The following is a 15,128-nucleotide window of genomic DNA, read 5'->3' as shown; positions in this document are numbered from 1 at the left end:
AGCTGATTATATATAATCCAAACATGAAAACGTGCTAGCCTTTAGAAGTTAAGTCCCTAGAGTCCTCAATTCTGTCGTGGTTAGGGTTCCTGTCACCGTTTTTAATGTAGGCAGTTTTTCTGTTTGGTTGGAGTGCACTCCTTGTAGGTAGGTAGGAGCTGGTTCAGTCAGAAGGATAAGTGGGTGTCCAAAAAGGTAGGTAACAACGCGTTTTGCTTCTCTAACTGGCAGCTTTTTCAAGATATTGCTCACTTATCCAGGAAGGCATATTTAAACCCCCTTTAATTAACTGCTCATTAGCATACTCTCATAGCAATTAAAACAAATATACATAAAATTACACAAATATTAGTATAGAGGCAGACCCATTTAAATAACCTTACATGTTCCTGTTTGTACCTGTATCCAGGCCCTGTCATATGGTGGAATCTTGAACCTGTAAGTTCAAGACAAATCCTGTCTATCTATGTTGTACCCGTGACCTGGAGACCTTGCTCGATTGATAACCTGACCAGTTACAGCCAGCATTGTATTCAGGTTTTTGTTAAGCAATATGTAGAGTTCCCACACACTGTCTTGCTTACATTTCTGTATTATAACATCTTAGAGCATTCAGTGAGAACCTGTCAGCTTGTAACATAGTAACATAGTAACTAAGGTTGAAAAAGACAATTGTCCATCGAGTTCAACCTATTTGTGGTCTCCTGTGCAGTCCTATTATAGGACTAATTATTTTATGTTAGTACTAGTTATATTAACTATAATGCGTGACTACGCACCATAACCCTGAATATCTTTATCCAATAGGAATTTATCTAACCCATTCTTAAAGGTGTTGACTGAGTCCACTGTGACTACTCTCTCAGGCAGGGAATTCCAAGCACGTATTGTCCTTACTGTGAAAAAACCTTTTTGCCTCAATGTGCGGAAACTCCTCTCCTCTAACCTAAGCGAGTGACCACGTGTCTCCTGTGCTGATCTTATAGAAAACCGGTCCCTCCTAAGCTATGTGTATTGACCCCTTATATATTTGTAGAGGTTGATCATGTCCCCTCTTAAGGGCCCTACACATTTAACGATCCGACCACCGAGCTGCCTGACATCGGATACGGCCGATGGGCGACCCGGCGGCAGGGGGAGGCAGTAACAAGCCCCCCGTCACATGGCTCCATAGAAGTGCAGGCTAATATGGATGAGATCGTCCATATTGGCCTGCATGCACAGCCGACGGGGCACCAGTGATTAACGAGCGCGGGGCCGCACATCGTTCATCTCTGGTGCCTCCACACTCAAAGATATGAACGGTATCTCGTTCATTAATGAATGAGATCGTTCATATCTTTGAGAATTATCGCCCAGTGTGTAGGGCCTATTAGTCTCCTCTTTTCCAATGTAAACATGCCTAGCCTTGCAAGCCTTTCCTCGTATTTCAGCATCTCCATGCCCTTGATTAGTTTGGTCGCCCGCCTCTGAACCATTTCTAGCTCCAGGATATCCTTTTTGTAATAGGGTGCCCAAAATTGCACACAGTATTCAAGATGTGGCCTCACTAGTGATTTATATAATGGGATTATAATACTCTCATCCCTTGCATCAATTCCCCGTTTTATGCATGCTAATATCTTATTTGCCTTATTTGCTGCACTCCTACTTTGGGTACTGCTGCTTAATTTGTTATCTATGTGAACCCCTAAGTCTTTTTCCAGTACAGAATCCCCTCATATTACCCCATTTAGTATGTAGGTGTTATTTTGGGTCTTGCCCCCACAGTGCATTACCTTCCATTTGTCTGTGTTGAATTTCATTCTTCAGTTTGCCGCCCATGCTTCCAGTTTAGTTAAGTCGTTCTGAAGATACTCAGCATCCCCCTCCGTATTTATAACCTTACACAATTTGGTGTCGTCTGCGAAAATTTACACCATTCTCTCTAGACCTACTGTTAGGTCGCTGATGAAAATGTTGAACAAAAGTGGTCTAAGTACAGACCCTTATGGCACACCACTTAGTACTTTAGTCCAATTTGAAAATGATCCATTGACCACAATGCGCTGCTCCCTATTATCTAACCAATTACTGACCCAAGTGCATATTGTGGTCCCTAGCCCTATTTCTTGTAGCTTATAGATAAGACGCATGTGTGGTACAGTATCAAAAGCTTTGGCAAAGTCTAAAAAGATTACATCCACCTCCTTACCTTGATCAAGGATCACACTTACTGTTTCATAAAAGCCAAGTAAGTTGGTTTGACATGATCTGTCCTTCACAAATCCATGTTGGTTCTTTTTAATAACCTTATTTGCTTCAAGGAACTTTTGAATACTGTCCCTCAGAGTACCTTCCAATACTTTCCCCACTATAGATGTAAGACTAACTGGTCTATAATTACCTGGTTCAGCTTTGCTCCCCTTTTTGAATATCGGCACTACCTCCGCTATATGCCACTCTTTGTGAACCATACCCGATTTAACCGAATCCATGAAGATCAAAAATAGAGGTCTTACTAGTTCAGCGTGCAGCTCCATGAGAACTCTCGGGAGAATTCCATCTGGACCAGGTGACTTATTAATCTTTAACTTTTTTAATCGGCCACAGACTAACTCCTCACATAAATAAGCATTTAGCAGTGGGACATTATCTTTGTTGAGATTTTGTGTTAGACCTAGCGTTTGGTCCTCTCTGGTAAATACCATTGAAAAAAACTTGTTTAGTTTGTTTGCTATGTCATTATCATTTTTTTTTTTACTTCAAGAATTTTTATTGAGGAAAAGCATACATTTTTATAGGGTACAGAAAAGAAAAAAGGGAGCGAGTAGTACATTGTATAACATAGTATATAGGTATACAGTAAAACATAAATAAAAAGGAGGGGCACAGGAGGGGGGGGGGGAGGGTAGGGAGCATCCAGTAAATCTAGAGTGCATGTACTCTCACAGGCTAGAGAGATGACGGGAGGAACTACTCAAGAAATAATGGGACAGAGTTCACCCAACAGACATATATGGAACAGTGTAGATCATAAAACGATGGTGCGCGGAGGGAAAATGTACTAATAGCGTCACATAGGTAAACTAAAATACCAGCACAGAGAACAGAGGCAGTTAAAGAGAGAGAAAGAGGAGGAAAGTATGGAGGAATGTGCAGAGGGCCCATCAATACACTAATATGAGGAGACAGTGATGATCTGGAATAATTTGAGTGGAGGTCTCAGTGGGGAGGCACAGTACTTCTTTACGTACTATCTGGTTGTTCTATTAAATTAGCTTGAGGAAGATCACTTGAAGAGGGGATGCAAAAGTATTGGGAGCCCTCGTCACCTGTAACAAACTGTTGCCAGAGAGACCAATTTTTCCTAGAAGAGGGTATGTTGTCGGGGGGAGGGATATATTCAGTTTCCATAAGAAAGTGGTGGTTTGTTTTGTTGATTACTTTTAGTAAGGTAGGGGGTGCAGGTTGTTTTCAGAGTTGGGCCAAGTTAGAGCGACCGGCAATTAAAATATGACCTAATACATATCTTCTAGAGGGGGGGACGGAGGAAGGAACAATATGTAGTAACGCAAGGGCGGGGTCCAGGGTTAGGTGAGTATCGAGAACTCTATTAATCGGGCAAAAACTGCAGACCAATATTCAAGAAGGTGTGGACAGGACCAAAATATGTGGAAGATGTGTCCCACAGAGCCACACAGCCTCCAACATTTATTACTGCAGGAGGGCCAAAATCTGTGCAGTTGGTCGGGGGTCAAATATATTCTGTGGATTAATTTTATGTGCATCTCGGTGTGGTTCAAGCATCGGGACATGGAGTGAGAGGCCAAGAAGGTTTTTCGCCAATCAGTCGGAGATAACATTCTGCCTAGGTCTGATTCCCATTTTAATTGTGCATTTGATTTGGAGGGGGATAGGGGTAATCAATAGTCTATACCAGAACGTGATATCGCTCCTAGATTTATTTAAGGAGAGACTGGAGAAAGTCAGTTGTGAGGTCGTGTCCGATGGCTGCGAGGTATTGGGAATCGATCTCCACCAGTGTGTGATTTGCAAGTAGTGAAACAGTTCCGAAATGGGTAAGGAGAACTTAAGTTGGAGAGCAGGAAAGGGCAACAGAAAAGTCTGTCGAGTAGATCACCTAAACATGATATACCTGCGTGTTTCCATTTAGAGAGGTTCAGATGGGGTATCATCTTTGTAAGTGTGGTGACAGAGATCTGTGTGAGACAGCAGGTAGGGGTCTGTTGAGCAGCAAATAGTCTGTCCCAGGATGTTAGCGCAGCTTGTGTGGATGGAAGCAGGTGGGGGAAGGTTGGCCGGAGCATTTTGGGGATGCGGAATAGATCTGCAAGAGGGAGCGGGTGGACTCGAGTCTGCTCCAGGTCCACCCAACCTAACTGGGTGTTGACATTGAAATAGTGTTCAAGAGAAGCCAGAAGACAGGCTTCCTGGTATAGGGAGATGTTAGGTAGGTAAAGACTTCCTAGTGCTTTAGGTAGAACAATCTTAGAATGCGCCAGGGAAGGCGGCTTCGAGGACCAAACATATCCAGTCATTATAGAGGTGCAGGTCCGGAGGGCCTTCTTTGCAAAGTTATATGGGATCGTGCGGAACAAATACATTAATTTGGGGAGAAGAGACATTTTAAACGCAGCCATACGGCCTAGCCAGGAGACATCATAGGAGACCCAGGACTTCGCCAGGGCCTCAAGCATCTCTTTCAGAGGGGAGAGATTGGCAGTGAAAACATCGGGAGTATGGGTCGGGATGTTAATACCAAGGTATTTAATCATATGGTTCTGCCAATTATATGAGTAGGATGATTTGAGGGCCGGTAAGGAGTGGGAAAGGTTGATGGGTAATGCGTCCGTCTTAGTGGTGTTAAGCTTATAGTAAGAAGCCTGGCTATATGCAGCTAACGTAGAGTGTAGGAGAGGAAGGGTGTTGACAGGATCAGAGATAAAAAGAACATAATCCGCAAAGAGGCTTAATTTGTGTCGGGAAGATCCAAATTGCAATGCTGGAAAATGGGGATTATTTCGGATTGAGATGGCTAGGGGTTCAATTGATAAGACAAATATTAGTGGAGAAAGGGGACATCCTTGTCTAGTACCATTGGTGATTGGAAAGGAGTCGGAAAGGAATCCATTGCTGAGCACCCGGGCCGTGGGGGAGCTATATAACGCCAAAACAGAGATCAAGATACGATCACTAAAGCCAAAACGCAGAAGGACCTCACACATATATGTCCAGTTCAGTCTATCGAAGGCCTTCTCTGCTTCCAAGGACAACAAGAGAAGGCCCTGGCCATTTGAGAGAGAGTCGATCAAATTAAATATCTTGGAATGCAATATAAAAGTCAGCAATAAACCCGTCTGGGCCAGGGGCCTTGTTTCGGGGAAAGGTTTTAATGTTATTGGAGATTTCAGCTGGGGACCGTGGGGCATTACGTGTGGACAACTGCTCCTGGGTGAGAGTGGGAAAGGGAAGACCATCCAGAAAAGAGGAAATAGAGAGAGGAGTGGGTTGAGGAATCAGCCAGCAAGTTATAAAGTTTGGCATAATATTGTGCAAATAGGTTTGTTATAACCTTAGGGTTTAAGACCTTTTGTTTTGAGGGGGAGTAGAGGAATTTGATTTTGTTTCTAGCCTGTTGGGCTCGTAGTTTGCGGGCCAGCAGTCTACCAGATCTATTACCTAGGAGATAACATTTTTGCCTCATCCTATTTAATGCCGCTTGGGTACGAGCAAGCAACAGTTGTTGGAGACGGCTACGGACATTAGATATTTCTTTTTTGAGAAGGATTAGCTATATTCTCTGCTTCGAGGGCAATCAGTTCACTTTCTAGTTTCGACTGCAATTGGAGGGCTTGTTTTTTGAGGGTGGCACCAGATTGGATAGCCACGCCACGGGTAACCGCTTTAAAGGCACACCAGTGGTTCACAGTAGAGGTGTCTAGAGGGGAATTAGTAGCGAGATAGGAGTGTATGGAGTCATGGATAATTTTCTTAGACAAAGGGATGTTGAGGAGGTAAGGATAGAGGCGCCACTGTCGCAGAGGGTGCTGGGTGTCATAAAGGTTCCATTTCCAGAGGACGGGGGCGTGATCAGACCAGGTGATCGGAAGGATATCTATATCCCTAGTCCTCTGTAGTGACCATTTATCACACAGAATCAGATCTATTCTGGAATAGGAGTTGTGAGCTGAGGAATGGAATGTATATTCTCGACCCGTGGGATTACAGATCCTCCATATATCGTATAGATCAAATTCTGTGAGCAAATTGCGGAAGGCCAGGGAGGGGCCTGATTGAGCAGATGGGATGGGGTGGGAGGGATAGCGAGATTTATCTAATTTCGGGTCTAAAACTAAATTATGATCCCCCAGTATGACCAGGGAACCTTTAAGCGACTTACGAATTGTGAGGAACAGTTTACGTAAGAATGGTACTTGGTTAGAGTTGGGGGCATATAGGCAAACTAGCGTGACAGGTTTGTCGTCAAGCAGGCCCGTTAAAATCAGGCAACGGCCACTTTTGTCCAAGATCTGAGAATGGAGGACAAAGGAAACATGTTTGCTAAATAGAATAGCCACCCCGTTATGTTTGAACGGGCCATTTGCAAAGTAGCCTACGGGAAAGTTGGTGTTTTTAAAATGGGGAGGGTTAGCAGAGGTAAAATGGGTTTCTTGTAATGCGATTACATCAGCTTTTTTTTCTTGGAAAAAAGAGAGTGCCAATCTGCGTTTGTTAGGTGAGTTCAGCCCCTTAACATTAAGAGAGAAGATTCAACATTGGAAATACATGTCAAAGATGAAAGGAAGAGATCTATACAAAGCCTTGTAGGAGGGAGCTTGCAAAAAAATCAGAGTACCACAGTAAATGAAGAGCAGAGATGAGTCTGGAGCTCGGAAGGGAGAGGGGCAAATGTCTAAACCAGGGATTAGGGACACAAAAACAAGAAGAGGTCCAGTATATTGGCCCTCATTCCGAGTCGTTCGCTCTGTATTTTTCATCGCATCGCAGTGAAATTCCGCTTAGTGCGCATGCGCAATATTCGCACTGCGACTGCGCCAAGTATCTTTGCTATGAAGAAAGTATTTTTACTCACGGCTTTTTCATCGCTCCGGCGATCGTAATGTGATTGACAGGAAATGGGTGTTACTGGGCGGAAACACAGCGTTTTATGGGCGTGTGGCTGAAAACGCTACCGTTTCCGGAAAAAACGCAGGAGTGGCCGGAGAAACGGGGGAGTGGTTGGGCGAACGCTGGGTGTGTTTGTGACGTCAATCCAGGAACGACAAGCACTGAACTGATCGCACAGGCAGAGTAAGTCTGGAGCTACTCAGAAACTGCTAAGTAGTTTGTGATCGCAATATTGCGAATACTTCGGTCGCAATTTTAAGATGCTAAGATACACTCCCAGTAGGCGGCGGCTTAGCGTGTGTAACTCTGCTAAATTCGCCTTGCGACCGATCAACTCGGAATGAGGGCCATTGGACCTGCATGACTACTGCAAGGGAGGAAGGACAAAAATGTGGGAACTTGCAGTAGTGTGGAAAAAGTTGGAGGCGGGCTGACGGAGCAGACACTGCCACTTCATCAGAACAACTTGAAAAAATTCAAACATGTATAATAAATTATGTGGAAAAACATGCATAAGAGCATAGGGGGCAAGAGCACGAGGCCATCTGGAGGTATTACTAAGACATAACAGCGCCTCTTAACAAATAAAACAAAGCAAGATAACACCTAGTAACATTACAGAATAAGAATCAATGAAAAACAAGAAAGAAAAAGAAAAGAGTGAACCTGTAACACATAAACCTAGACAAAAATAGACAAATGGAATGAACAGCAACACCAAAGGGCTTCCCATCTCAATAGAGGGGAAGGGGTCTAAAGCCTCAGAGGGCCAAAGAACGATTGGAAGGACCCGACATAATAATTACATAGCTCAGGTATTAGACCAATCATGGCTAACAGCAGAAACACGAGGCGGAGCAGTCGACTTCTGAACGGTAATGTCCCAGTCCAACAGCAGTTTAACTCCCGCATCCAGGGAGGATAGGATGTAGGTAGAATCTTTGTAGGTAATGATAATTTAACATGGAATCCCCAGCGGTACACAATGTCTTGTGATCTGAGAGTGCGAGTGATGGGTGCGAAGGCAAGCTTCATTGCAATGGTGGCAGCAGAGAAGTCCTGGAAAATTTGAAGACACCCTAAGGTATCAGAATTTTTGGATTCTCTAGCGGCCCTCATGATATGTTCCTTAACGGGAAAGTAATGGACACGGAGGAGGGTATCTTTGGGGAGGTCAGAGGAAACGGTGCGTGGTCCGGGAAGGCGATGGATGCAGTCAATCAGGAGCTCTGCAGAGTCCGCAGCGGGAAGGAGTTTTTTGAATAAAGCTGTAGCATAGGGTTCTAGCTCAGAGTTGGTGACCGAGTCCGGTATGCCCCTGATCTTGATGTTATTTCATCACGATCTAAACTGGTCCAGCTCCCATTGCTGGAGAACGTGAGAGGAGATTTGCTCGTTATGAGATGCGACAAGTTCTTCAACCTTACGTTCCAGGTTGTTAGTTCTGTTCCCTATTGCTACCAGCTCGGTCTTTACCTCACGAACAGCAGAGGTCAGGTCTTTAGAGAGTTCCGACTTGAAAGCAGCAAAAACTTGGTAGAGGGATTTCACTGTCAAGGGCGCATCAGATTCACAGTCAACTCCTGGAACCTAGAGATTGGAGAGCAGGAGATTCGACATTCCAGTGTCTGGCATGGCAGGCGGGGAGAGGGAGCTTTGTAAGGGGGAAATTTGGAGGGGTTTCTGGGGGGGGGGGGGGGGGGATTTTGGGAGGCACCTGATCCTTGTTCTTTTTTGGAGGCATTCCTCTGTGTCGAGGTAACCTGATGTTGAAAAGATGCGTATCAATAGAACTGGGACCGAACAGAAGATATATGTGAAACAGGAGCATTGGCAGGTAATACATGTTGATTAAGTAAGCAGTAGTGGCGGTGGAGGGAGTGTGCCACACTCACATTATGGTGTTTACCCCTTCAGGAGTCAACAAGGTCGCAGGGTGTGTAGCTTGAAAATGTGGTCAGCGACGTAGGTGAGTTAAATCAGTATACCAGGCAACACCGCAGCAGGGGTGAAAACAACCACCACGAAGATGGGGGGTGTAGAGCAAATAAGACACGTTGTCTTTCGGGCTTACTCTGGCACTGTTACAAGGGAGTCGATGTGAGCGGCCGCTTTCCCTTACTGTTAGGATTACTAGGTTTCTCTGTGTGTGCATACCTGAAATAAGGTCAGCTGAAGCCAGGTGAAAATTAAAACAAGGTTTATTGTAGAAAAGAACCAGTAAAATATCAGCATACAGAAACTGGATCCTTGATTAACATGGAACAGAACACAATATCCCCAGATAATTGTAATGGCTTGTTATAGAAACAGGGAGGATAAATATGCTCGAATATAGGTATAGTCCAGGTTAATTACAGAGGTGAAATAAACATGAAGAAATCCGGGTTTAAACCAAGCAGGAGGAAAATAACATACCAAAATGTAGTAATCAGGCAGAGGTGGAAACAGACTGCAAATAATAATACAGGAATGCAGATGTTGATCCAGCAGGGTTAGAAGTCTTGTAGCAAGGCATGTGTAACGGCAAACTGCAGGAAATGTCTCCAAGATGTAGGTATGGCAGAAGCAGGACAGGATAACTGGAGAGAGCCTAGTCACACTCCAGACGGAACCACAATGATCTGCACATGAATGTTGGTGAGCTGGAGCTAAATAGCAGCACAAGGTGTTGGCCACAGCTGCTCACAATCAGGTAATCAACCTGCAGGGACAGAGTGTGCAACTGCCATTCAGACCTAAGGCAGCAAGTGAGACCCCTAGAGGCAGGAATGAGAATGCAAGGCAACACAAACACACAGACATTCCTAACATTATCCCCCCCTTAAACAGGCGGATTCCTGACGCCTAAAAGTTCACCTTCTCTTATTTTTTCCTCTCCTCTTTTTGGGTTGCCTAGACCTATTTGAAGGTTTCACAAAGACACTACTCGGCAGTACAGGTCCATCAATTATAAGTCTAGGATCCTCCAGAAGCTCGCTCTCAGAATCAGAGCCACAACCCAACGGCAGTAGTGACCCCTTATTTTCTTGGATCGTATCAAGAGCGGATGGTGAATTTGAAGAAACCAAACTTGCCGAGCAATCTGCGTGAACACCTAAAGATATGTGCCCACATCTCAAAAACTGAGGGTGCTGCCCACACTGCAAAGGCAAGTTCTCAGACGGGCACACTTTACCAGATTCATCCAGGAGAGCGAGGACAGTTGGTGGACTGAATCTTTCGGACACTGCCTTGAGGAAAGCGGGCAAATCTTGTAAAACTGGATCTTCCGCATCTATAAGACCATTTACCCACTTCAAGGCCCTCCCTCTGAACCTCATACATATGTTAGCAATGATATCAATAGGGGAAAAGTCATCAAAACTCAGATAATACTTGAAGAGAGCTAAACACTGAGAGATATCTCCATCAAAGTAAGGCACTTCCTCAACGACTCGGCTTTCCAAATTAGATGTTACATCAGGGAGGATAGACAAACGTGGCCTCTCAGACAAGATGGACTCTTCTTGCACCTTAGACAGGGAAGTCTCAGATGGCCCCGGCTGGGCAGACACCTCAGGCAAATCTTGGATCTCAGGCATGGCAGGCACCTCTATCTGGTGCTGGACAGGCGGAGCCCCCTCCTGGGGCTGGACAGGCAGAGCCCCCTCCTGGGGCTGGACTGGTAGAGCCCCCTCCTGGGGCTGGACAGGCAGAGCCCCCTCCTGGGGCTGGACAGGCAGAGCCCCCTCCTGGGGCTGGACTGGCAGAGCCCCCTCCTGGGGCTGAACTGGCAGAGCCCCCTCCTGGGGCTGGACAGGCAGAGCCCCCTCCTGGGGCTGGACAGGCAGAGCCCCCTCCTGGGGCTGGACAGGCAGAGCCCCCTCCTGGGGCTGGACTGGCAGAGCCCCCTCCTGGGGCTGGACAGGCAGAGCCCCCTCCTGGGGCTGGACTGGCAGAGCCCCCTCCTGGGGCTGGACAGGCAGAGCCCCCTCCTGAGGGTCTGATACAGGCAGGAGACTCTGTGGAGGTGAGTTCAGGTAGGAGGGAGAGGAGCCGCGGGTCCCGTTTCGACCACGTTCCGGTCCCGGAGCTCGTTTCCGGGTAGACGCTAAACTCGAGGCCCCGGCTTCACAGCAAGGGGTAGGCCTCAGGCGGAAAGTAGCTGATTAAACCACCCGGCGGTAACCAGGAGCACAGGGCAACGTCCACAGCTGTGTGTAAAGCTGGGCTGATTAAAATAACCACAGGGGCAGGCAGCAATGAGTGAAGTAAACACTGTAGTGGACATAGCTCAGTGTCAGCACCTCCACTCAGAGCAGCGTCCAGGCCACGCTCCTCCTGTCATTATCATTTTTTATTAAGACTCCCGACTTGTCCTTTAACCACTTGCCTGGCATGGTCGCATCAGATGCGACCACACCAGCAAGTGCTCTATCTGACCTGGTCGCACGGGATGCGACCAGTCAGATAGAGAGTGTTAGCAGTGGCAGGGAAGATGAACTTCCCTCCGCTGCTGCTGTCAGAGGGACCGGAAGGTCCTTTTGCCTCCCTGCACTCTCCCCTGTGTCTGCTGTGCTGCTGATCACTGCTGATCGGTCAGCACGGCAGGATTTCCCCCCTCCAGCGGCTGCAGACAATGTCAGCCGCTGGGGGGTGTAACTGAACCCTCCCCAAGCCACCCCCAAACCCCCCCCCCCCTGTATACCTGCAGGCTGTCCCGGCTTTCAAAATGAAAGCCGCAATGGTCACGATGTTCTCGATCGATGTTTCGATGTTTGAAAAAATATTTAAAAAAAATCCCCAAAAAATATTTTTTCCCTTTTTTTAACTAAAATCATTTGGGATAGGGTTAAATTCATGTTCTTCACCTAATTCACTCATTTAAAAAAAATGACAATTTCGGAGCGGTTTCGGTAAAATAAATCATCAGTTAAGTGGTTAAAGGGCCTATACTCTCCTTCTTTAGTCTCTTGCTGTTGATGTACTTAAAAAATAATAATTTGTGATTCGCTTTGCTTTCCTTTGCTACTAGTTTTTCAGTTTCTACTTTAGCCGCTCTTATTCTTTTTTGCATATTTTGTTACAGTCTTTATAGTGCTGGAATGACTCCGCATCCCCCTCAGATTTGTATTTTTAAAAGCTCGTCTTTTTTTGTCCATTAATTCCTTTATATTTTTGTTAAACCACATTGGTTTGGGATATTTATTCCTTTTTTTGCTGCTGGTGGGAATAAATTTACGAGTATTATTAATTAGCAGTGATTTTAATACATCCCATTTCTCTGTAGTATTTTTTCCTTGAAACAGAATTTTCCATTCAATGTCCCTTAACGCTTCCTTTATCATGTAAAGTTGGCTTTGCTAGTTTAGAGTCCTAGTTGAGCCACTATAGGACTTCTTACGAAAACTGTTATTGAATGTGACCATACTGTGGTCGCTGTTACCTATGGGCTCTCCTACTTCAATTTCTCTGACGTCCTAAGTGGATGCTGGGACTCCGTAAGGACCATGGGGAATAGCGGCTCCGCAGGAGACTGGGCACAACTATAAAGAAAGCTTTAGGTCTAACTGGTGTGCACTGGCTCCTCCCACTATGACCCTCCTCCAGACTCCAGTTAGAATCTTGTGCCCGGCTGAGCTGGATGCACACTAGGGGCTCTCCTGAGCTCCTAGAAAGAAAGTATATTTAGGTTTTTTATTTTACAGTGAGATCTGCTGGCAACAGACTCACTGCAACGAGGGACTAAGGGGAGAAGAAGCGAACCTACCTAACAGGTGGTAGTTTGGGCTTCTTAGGCTACTGGACACCATTAGCTCCAGAGGGATCGACCGCAGGACCCGACCTTGGTGTTCGTTCCCGGTGCCGCGCCGCCGTCCCCCTTACAGAGCCAGAAGCATGAAGAGGTCCGGAAAATCGGCGGCAGAAGACTTCGGTCTTCACCAAGGTAGCGCACAGCACTGCAGCTGTGCGCCATTGCTCCTCATGTACACCTCACACTACGGTCACTGATGGGTGCAGGGCGCTGGGGGGGGGCGCCCTGAGGGCAATATATGACACCTTGGCTGGCAAATCTACATCATATATAGTCCTAGAGGCTATATAGATGTAAAAATACCCCTGCCAGTATTCCAGAAAAAGCGGGAGAAGTCCACCGGAAAAGGGGCGGGGCCATCTCCCTCAGCACATTGGCGCCATTTTTCCCTCACAGCTCCGCTGGAAGGAAGCTCCCTGGCTCTCCCCTGCAGTCTGAACACTACAGAAGGGTAAAAAAGAGAGGGGGGGCACTAAATTTAGGCGCAGGATAGATATATATATATATATATTGATATATAAAAAGCAGCTATAAGGGAAAACACTCATTTATAGTGGGATCCCTGTGTTATATAGCGCTCTGGTGTGTGCTGGCATACTATCTCTCTGTCTCCCCAAAGGGCTTTGTGGGGTCCTGTCCTCTGTCAGAGCATTCCCTGTGTGTTTGCGGTGTGTCGGTACGGCTGTGTCGACATGTTTGATGAGGAGGCTTATGTGGAGGCGGAGCAGATGCCTGTAAATGTGATGTCACCCCCTGCGGGGTGGACACCTGAGTGGATGGTGCTGTGGAAGGAATTACACGACAGTGTCGACTCCTTGCATAAAAGGTTTGACGACATACCTAATGTGGGACAGCCGGCTTCTCAGCCTGTGCCTGCCCAGGCGTCTCAAAAGCCATCAGGGGCTCTAAAACGCCCGCTACCTCAGATGGCAGACACAGATGTCGACACGGATACTGACTCCAGTGTCGACGATGATGAGACTAATGTAACTTCCAGTAGGGCCACACGTTACATGATTGAGGCAATGAAAAATTTGTTGCACATTTCTGATGTTACCCCCGGTACCACAAAAAAGGGTATTATGTTTGGAGAGAAAAAACTACCAGTAGCTTTTCCTCCATCTGAGGAGTTAAATGAAGTGTGTGAAGAAGCGTGGGCTTCCCCTGATAAAAAGCTGGTAATTTCTAAGAGGTTACTAATGGCGTACCCTTTCCCGCCAGAGGATAGGTCACGCTGGGAAACATCCCCTAGGGTGGATAAAGCGCTCACACGCTTGTCAAAGAAGGTGGCACTACCGTCTCCGGATACGGCCGCCCTGAAGGAATCTGCTGATAGAAAGCAGGAGGCTATCCTGAAATCTATATATACACACACAGGTGTTATACTGAGACCGGCTATTGCTTCAGCCTGGATGTGCAGTGCTGCTGCTGCATGGTCAGATTCCCTGTCAGAAAATATAGATACCCTAGACAGGGACACTATATTGCTAACCGTAGAGCATATAAAAGACGCACTTTTATACATGAGGGATGCACAGAGGAATATTTGCCGGCTGGCATCCAAAATTAGTGCAATGTCCATTTCTGCCAGGAGAGGGTTATGGACTCGGCAGTGGACAGGAGATGCAGATTCCAAAAGACACATGGAAGTTCTGCCGTATAAGGGTGAGGAGTTGTTCGGGGATGGTCTCTCGGACCTCGTTTCCACAGCAACAGCTGGGAAGTCTACATTTTTACCCCATGTTCCCTCACAACCAAAGAAAGCACCGTATTATCAGGTACAGTCCTTTCGGCCCAATAGGGGCAAGCGGGTTAAAGGCGCGTCCTTTCTGCCCAGAGGCAGAGGTAGGGGAAAGAAGCTGCAGCATACAGCCAGTTCCCAGGAGCAAAAGTCCTCCCCCGCTTCCTCTAAGTCCACAGCATGACACTGGGGCTCCACAGGCGGAGCCAGGTACGGTGGGGGCCCGTCTCAAATATTTCAGCAATCAGTGGGCTCGCTCACGGGTGGATCCCTGGATTTGTTAGATAGTATCTCAGGGGTACAAGCTGGAATTCGAGACGTCTCCTCCCCGCCATTTCCTCAAATCTGCCTTGCCAACCACTCCCTCAGGCAGGGAGGCAGTGTTACAGGCAATTCACAAGCTGTATTCACAACAGGTGATAGTAAAGGTACCCCTACTTCAACAAGGAAGGGGTTACT

Source organism: Pseudophryne corroboree, chromosome 4 (assembly GCF_028390025.1).
Source record: "Pseudophryne corroboree isolate aPseCor3 chromosome 4, aPseCor3.hap2, whole genome shotgun sequence".
Lineage (NCBI taxonomy): Eukaryota > Metazoa > Chordata > Amphibia > Anura > Myobatrachidae > Pseudophryne > Pseudophryne corroboree.
This window is presented reverse-complemented; position numbering follows the sequence as displayed.